This window comes from Manacus vitellinus, unplaced genomic scaffold (assembly GCF_001715985.3).
Source record: "Manacus vitellinus isolate BGI_N305 unplaced genomic scaffold, ASM171598v3 scaffold_6_pilon, whole genome shotgun sequence".
NCBI classification, from domain to species: domain Eukaryota; kingdom Metazoa; phylum Chordata; class Aves; order Passeriformes; family Pipridae; genus Manacus; species Manacus vitellinus.
This window is the reverse complement of record NW_021940750.1, coordinates 37,738,320-37,746,521: the sequence shown is the minus strand read 5'-3', so window position 1 is coordinate 37,746,521 and position 8,202 is coordinate 37,738,320.

The following is an 8,202-nucleotide window of genomic DNA, read 5'->3' as shown; positions in this document are numbered from 1 at the left end:
TTCCCCAGCCCCAGGCTGCCAGTGTGGCTTCAGCCAGGTGTCCCCTTCTCACCATTGAGGGATCCACACTGAGAACCTGGAGGCCTCTGAGTGCCAGGCGATGCCTGTCTGGGCACTGGCTCTGCAGGTTCCTTGACAGGATGGGCAGGACCCTGTCATGACACTCTCTCCCATCCAGGTAGTCCAGGAGCTGGAAGGCAGAGAGCAGTGATGGGGTTCCCATGCAGCAGGAGCCTGGAGCTGCCCAGGGCTGGGCCCAGGCAGCAGCACAGGGCGCAGGCACCGTCCCGGGCAGCTGCGGCTCTGAGAGGGTAGAGAGGGGGAGGCAGGCGGGCAAGGCAGCGCTCGCCATCGGGCTCACCTCGACAAGGAAGGCCAGGGCAGGGAGCTCCCAGCGAGGTTGGTCCCTGCTGAGCAGCCCAAGCAGGTGGATTGCCATCTGGGAATGGAAGGGGACCAAGACGCTGCGCATCTCCCTGTCAGGAGGAAAAACAGAGCCATCGAACCTGAGCTGGGTGGGCAAAGCTCTCCAAGGATTGACTCCAGAACAGAGGCCTGGATTTTTCCCACCAGCCCTGGACAAAATAGGGATGTTTTGGGAGGTGGTTCCTCCTGTGCACCTGCCTCTCACTGCCTTTTCCAATCTGCTCTGCCATCCCTGGATGTCAAGGCCCTCTGGCCCACACCCACAGGGGCTGTGTGGGATGCCCCGTGCCAAGGGGAGAGGTGACAGAGGCAGTGGGGAGAAGGGTGTCTCACCTGGCCAGCAGCCCCACTGCATAGTGGTGGGTGTCACAGCACAGCAGTGTCTCCCAGCCACACTTCCCTTCAATGGCCACCATCTCATTCTCCCAGTGCAGGCGGCAGAGCAGGGCCTTCAGGGTCTGTACTGCAAACCTGTGTGCAGAGCAAAGGCCAGGTCATACTGGGAGCCCTGGCCCCAGCCCCAAGGGCATGGGAGGGATAGAGGACTGGGATGCAGCACCTGTTGGGGTTACTGGGAAGGCCATGTTCCTCCTGGCATCCCCTCCAGAAAATGTTGACATCTTCTGGCATCTGCTCTGTGCTCATAAAAATTTGGAAGAGCAGAGCCATGAGGAGCTGTGGGGCATAACTCATCAGGGTCTCTTGGCACTTGGGCTCCTGCATGATGAGCCACAGTGCCAGGGTTGCCTGCAAGAAAACCACACAGAGACAGCGCTCAGTGCAAGATATCCATGTGGCTGGGCTCGAGTGTGGGAGGGAGAGGCCATGGGAGACCCAGGAAGAGCAGCCAGCCTGGTGTCCCTGAACCTGCCCCTCAGATGGATTTGCAGTCCAATGCCTGAGGCAGGGAGATGCAGTGGTAGGGGACGTGACCTGGGGAGGAGCAAAGGCCAGATCCAGAAACTCACAGCCAGGGCAAAGATGTCTGTGTCGTCGCCATCAGAAGTGGACACGCTGTGCACTGGCCAGTCCTCCATTGCTGGGAGCAGTGTTGGCAGCACCTTCTCCACTGTTGTTCCCGAGGAGGCAATGCTGCTCCACATCATTGCAGCAGCTCTGTGGAGTCAGAGCTCTGCGTCAGGGGTGTCTCAGCCACAGCACCATGGCCTGGGCAGCTGTGGGGGCCCAGGTGACAGAGCCAAAGTGCCTTCAGAGGCAGAGAGGGCACATGGCTGTAGGATCAGGGGCTGATAGGCCAGGGCTGGGAAATGGAGGGACCAGGGTTTCCTGGAACTCTCCATCTCTCTGGCAGACCAGGTGGGACAGGCTCTAGAGGGTGATGGGTTGTAAGGGTTGATGATCCCTGAGCCACCAAGGCATCTGGGCCATGTACCTGTCACACGCTGGGGCACAGCGCAGGAGAGTCATCACAACCTCATGAGGGTTTGTGTCAGCGAGGCTGCGGATGTCAATGTGCTGCCTGACATCTGGAGACACGTGGAAGGTGAGGCACTGGTGGATGTACCTCACGATGGCTGGAACCTGGAAGGGGAATGGGGGAGAGTTGTCAGAGCTGCCAGAGCAAGCAGGGTGCCCAGTTTCCCCGAAGAAGGGCTTCCCTTCCCACCACACAGTGCAGCCTCAAAGGCTTAGAGGGCTCAGCAGACCCGGTTTGAGGGGCCACAAGACCCCTGGTGGGCAGGAGCCCTGGTCAAAGCCTGCTTGCCTGCTTGCTTCTGATTTTAGGCACCTTTCTCCTCTAAAAAGTTCAGACTGGGAGCTGTCTTGGGTTTCTGTGGCCAGGTCTTGGTAGCAGGGTTCTACAGGGGTGGTCTCTGTCAGAAGTTGCTCAAAGCTTCCCCCATGTGGCAGAGCCAATGCTGGCTGGCTCCAGGACAGAGCTGCCCCTGGCCAAGGCCAAGCCACCCAGGAATGACAGTAATGCCACTGTGATCCCATATTTAAGAGGGGAAAGAAAATTCTTGTGCAGATGCAAATTGCAGCCAGGGAAGAATAGAGTGAGAACATGTGGACCACAACATGGAAAGCAAGGAGGAGGAGGAACTCCGGGTGTTGGAGCTGAGGTTCCCTTGCAGCCCGTGGTGCAGATCCTGATGAAGCAGCTGTGCCCCTGCAGCTCATGGAGGAGCACCAGGGTGCAGAGATCCCCCTGCAGCCTGTGGGGGAGCCCCCGTGGCAGTGGGTGGATTGTCAAAGGAGGTTGTAAACCCGTGAGAGGCCCATGGTGGAGCTGGCTGCTGGCAGGGACCTGCAGCCCACAGACAGAGCCCACGCAGGACCAGGTTTCCCTGGCAGGACTTGTAGCCCTGTGGGGTCCCATGCTGGAGCAGCTTGTTCCTGAAGGCCTGCATCCCATGGAGGCACCTGGATGAGAGGCAGCCAAGCCCCCTGCCACAGCGACACCAGAGCCCACAAGTGCTCACCTCTGCCATGCACTGGTTCTCATCATCCCAGCGGAAGAATGGGACCAGGCTCTGGTGCACATCCGTCTTTCCCTCTTCTGCTACCAACTCCATCAGCTCTCGGAAGAGGCGAATGGAGAGTAGCTGCACGTGGGTGTTGTCCTGATGCAAAAGAAGACAAAAAAGACCTCAGCACTGGCTGCTCCAGGCCCAACAGGCAAAAATGGAGTTCAAAAACCCCCAGGCCATGAAGATTCCTGGCAGCACCAGAGCCTTACATTGTCAAAGAGAGGCCGAAGTGCCTCAGCCAGCTTTGGGGCAGCGGAGCTGAACGCCTGAAGATCTTCGTCCCGGAGCACATTGAGGAACACAGAGAGGGTCATTCCGACCAGCTCTCCATCTTGATGGTGCAGCAGCTCCAGGAGGTTTTCAGCCAGGCTGCAGATGCTTTCGGCCTGTGTGGAACACAGTGCTGTGCTGTGAAGCCCTGAACAGCTGCCCCACCAACAGCTCTCTGGTGGTGCAACCCCACAAAGCCCAGAGGACCAAGGCCTGTCCCACAGGGCCTGGTCAGTTGCACAGGGAGGCAGGAGAGCTGGGAGCAGCAGCCACAGCTCCCAAAGCCCAGCCAAGCCCAAGTGCCTGCGTTCCCCAGCCCCAGGCTGCCAGTGTGGCTTCAGCCAGGTGTCCCCTTCTCACCATCGAGGGATCCACACTGAGAACCTGGAGGCCTCTGAGTGCCAGGTGACGCCTGTCTGGGCACTGGCTCTGCAGATTCCTTGACAGGATGGGCAGGACCCTGTCATGACACTCTCTCCCATCCAGGTAGTCCAGGAGCTGGAAGGCAGAGAGCAGTGATGGGGTGCCTGGGCAGCAGGAGCCTGGAGCTGCCCAGGGCTGGGCCCAGGCAGCAGCACAGGGCACAGGCACCGTCCCGGGCAGCTGTGGGTGTGAGAGGGCAGAGAGGGGAGGCAGGCGGGCAAGGCAGTGCTCGCCATCAGGCTCACCTCGACAAGGAAGGCCAGGGCAGGGAGCTCCCAGCGAGGTTGGTCCCTGCTGAGCAGCCCAAGCAGGTGGATTGCCATCTGGGAATGGAAGGGGACCAAGACGCTGCGCATCTCCCTGTCAGGAGGAAAAACAGAGCCATCGAACCTGAGCTGGGTGGGCAAAGCTCTCCAAGGATTGACTCCAGAACAGAGGCCTGGATTTTTCCCACCAGCCCTGGACAAAATAGGGATGTTTTGGGAGGTGGTTCCTCCTGTGCACCTGCCTCTCACTGCCTTTTCCAATCTGCTCTGCCATCCCTGGATGTCAAGGCCCTCTGGCCCACACCCACAGGGGCTGTGTGGGATGCCCCGTGCCAAGGGGAGAGGTGACAGAGGCAGTGGGGAGAAGGGTGTCTCACCTGGCCAGCAGCCCCACTGCATAGTGGTGGGTGTCAAAGCACAGCAGTGTCTCCCAGCCACACTTCCCTTCAATGGCCACCATCTCATTCTCCCAGTGCAGGCGGCAGAGCAGGGCCTTCAGGGTCTGTACTGCAAACCTGTGTGCAGAGCAAAGGCCAGGTCATACTGGGCGCCCTGATCCCAGCCCCAAGGGCATGGGAGGGATAGAGGACTGGGATGCAGCACCTGTTGGGGTTACTGGGAAGGCCATGTTCCTCCTGGCATCCCCTCCAGAAAGTGTTGACGTCCTCTGGCATCTGCTCTGTGCTCATGAAGATTTGGAAGAGCAGAGCCATGAGGAGCTGTGGGGCATAACTTATCAGGGCCTCTTGGCACTTGGGCTCCTGCATGATCAGCCACAGTGCCAGGGTTGCCTGTAATAAAACCACACAGAGACAGCGCTCAGTGCAAGATATCCATGTGACAGGGCCCGAGTGTGGGAGGGAGAGGCCATGGGAGACCCAGGAAGAGCAGCCAGCCTGGTGTCCCTGAACCTGCCCCTCAGATGGATTTGCAGTCCAATGCCTGAGGCAGGGAGATGCAGTGGTAGGGGACGTGACCTGGGGAGGAGCAAAGGCCAGATCCAGAAACTCACAGCCAGGGCAAAGATGTCTGTGTCGTCGCCATCAGAAGTGGACACGCTGTGCACTGGCCAGTCCTCCATTGCTCGAAGCAGTGTTGGCAGCACCTTCTCCACTGTTGTTCCCGAGGAGGCAATGCTGCTCCACATCATTGCAGCAGCTCTGTGGAGTCAGAGTTCTGCGTCAGGGGTGTCTCAGCCACAGCACCATGGCCTGGGCAGCTGTGGGGGCCCAGGTGACAGAGCCAAAGTGCCTTCAGAGGCAGGGAGGGCACATGGCTGCAGGATCAGGGGCTGACAGGCCAGGGCTGGGAAATGGGAGGGACCAGGGTTTCCTGGAACTCTCCATCTCTCTGGCAGACCAGGTGGGACAGGCTCTAGAGGGTGATGGTTGTAAGGGTTGGTGACCCCTGAGCCACCAAGGCAGCTGGGCTCTGTACCTGTCACACGCTGGGGCACAGCGCAGGAGAGTTGTCACCGCATCACAGGGGTGTGCCTCAGCGAGCCTGCGGATGTCAATGTGCTGCCTGACATCTGGAGACATGTGGAAGGTGAGGCACTGGTGGATGTACCTCACGATGGCCGGCACCTAAACAGGGAGTGGGGAAGAGTTGGAGAGTTGTCAGAGCAAGCAAGTTGTCCAGCTTCCCCCAAGAAGTGCTTCTCTTCTCACCACAGAGTGCAGCCTCAAAGGCTTAGGGGGCCCAGCAGACCCAGCTTGAGGGACCCCTGCAGCACTTGAGCCCTGGCCAAAGGCTGCTTACTTGCTTCCGACTGGAGACACCTTTCTCCACTAAAAAGTCCAGATTGGGAGCATCGATGACACTCTGAGTGGGGGTGGTGTCATCGTTTCCAATGCCCTCAGTCGTGGCATCACCCTCTGCCATGAGATCAGTTGGTTCGGTTTCAGCGTTGATTGTGTCGTGGGTCAACGCAGTCTCAGGCTTTGCTGTGTCATCCATTGGTGCTGTGGCTGAGCTTGATGTGCCGTCGATCGGCATTGGCGCAACGTCAGCCTTGGCCAGGAGATCATTGTCAGTGCCTGTTCTGTCATCAGCCAAAGCAGTGTCAGGCTTTGCTGTGCTGTCCATTGGTGCCCCGTCAGAGTTTGAAGTCCCATCAGTGAGCATCGGTGCCATGTCAGCCTTGGCCATGACATCAGTCGCTGCAGTGTCAGAGCCGATTGTGTCATCAGCCAAAGCGGTGTCAGGCTTTGCTGTGCAATGAGACAGTTCGATGTCATCCTTCCCAGTGAGAGCGGCCAGTGCGGTGTCAGGGTTGGCCGTGTCCTTGGTCACAGCGGTGTCAGAGGTTTCCGTGCTGTCAATCGGTGCAGTGCTGACATCAGGCTTCTCCTCGATCTCAGTTGTCCTGGTGTCAGGCTCTGCCACAACCTCAGGTGGTGTGGTCCTGGGTGTTCTGCGCCGAATTCCCATGAATTTCAGAAACCTCTGCACCAGAACAAAAGGCAGGGAAGAGAGAGAAGTCGGATGGAGTGATCCACCAGTAGTGCCAGGTTGAGCAGTGACAGCAGGCCCAGCCCAGGGGGGGATGGCTGCAGGTACCTGAACTGCTCTGCGGAAGCGGCCATGGGGGCGTTCCTGTTCCTCTGTCCGGTTCTGGTCTGGATCTGTCAAAGAGCGAGAGCAGGCAGAGCTGAGGGGCTGCAGGAGAGGCCAGGGAACAGAGCCCAGCCCTGCACTCCAGAGACAGGGCCGGCCCTGGCATGCCCAGTGGATGGAGCACGGATGCTGGGGAGGTCAGCCTTGGCCCCTCTTCCTCCCTCCCTTTCTCTGAGTGTGCCCACAGGGGATGGGAAGGGGCCAAGCTGGTTGCAGCCAGTAGCCCTGTGGCCCAGCTCCAGCACTCACCCTGCTGCAGGGGTTGGAAGTGTTGCATCTCCTCAGGTTGTTGTGCTGAGGTAGCCCCAGGGCCTTCTCTCTTCCTCTTTGGCCTGAGCAGCCTGCACAGGCCGGAGCGTCTCCCCGCCATCCCACACGTTGACCTTGTGGGTACAAGAGACGCCTCGGAAAAGACCCTGGTCTTCAAGTCTCACAGAGTGTCTTCAAGGGCACCTTCCCCAGGGAGTGGGAATGCCCAGGAAGAACTCCGGAACACAAAGTCGAGTGGTCTGGCCTCGAGGGCACCTTCCACAGGCACTGGTGATGCCCAGAAAAGCTCCGGGTCACCAAGGCCCGTGGCCTGGCCTCGAGGGCCACGCCCACAGGGAGCGGGGATGCCTCAGAAAAGCTCTGGGTCACCAACTCCCGTGGGCTGGCCTCGAGGGATCTTGCTTTAAAAAGAACTCTCGGAAATGCTTCGGATCAGTGACGAATGAGTTGGCTGCGAGGAGACTCCTCACAGCACGGCTCAGTCCCGTCCTGACCAGACGCGTGCTCCGAGCACTGTGGCGTGGCCGCGTTGTCGCCCAACACCTATATCAGGGCGTGTCACAAAGGGCCCTTGGACACACTGCCCTGTGCCATCCCATTGACGACGGTCACCATGTCACAAAGGGCTCTGTGACACACAGACACATGCCCTGGGGCTTCCCCCATTGTGGCCAACCTGCCCCAGGTTGGAATGAGTGCATTCCCTAAAGCATCTGAGACAGCTGGATGTGAACTTTAGGAACGGCTGCAAAAAGCAGCAAACACTCCCCTCCTGTGCCACTGCCCTGAGTCCTGGCAGGGGTAGTGCCCGTCTCCTGCCTCAAAGACCTGTGCCCCTGGGGAACTTCTCTGCCACAGGGCAGCCAAAGCCAACAGGCATTCATGGCTGTGCTCTTGCAAGGGGCTGTTGGGAGGAGCTGCTGCAGCAACTGCTGGCAAGCCTCGGCATCTGTCAGAAGGCAGAAGCTGTGGCTCCTTGCTGGAACGATTTCTTCACGGAAGTGATTACCTGCAGCACAAAAACATCTTTGCTGGGAAGGCACAGAAGAATCTGGCCTTTAATAAACCTAAATTCAGGAAAGCATTACTTCCCATTACTCAACACAGGCAGTTGAAAGAAGTGGCAAACTTCCCAGTTTAACTGAATTGGGACGACTCGAGAATGTCAAAGGTTTGGAAGTTTGCTTCCCCTCTCAAACCTGCAACTCCTTTGCCTTCACATGGTCCACTGAGAGTCAATTTCAAAAACTAAACAGAAGCAAAAAAATCTGGCATTGTTTGGTTTGCAAACAATTATTTATTAAGGGAAAGGAATAAAATAATTCTGGTAAATGATAAAAGCTCTTTTAGGGAACAAAAGTTCCCTCAGTGTTCCAAAAGCACCCCAAACAAGGGAGGATATGGTAAAAACACTAATCCTGCCTCTGGTGCAGAGA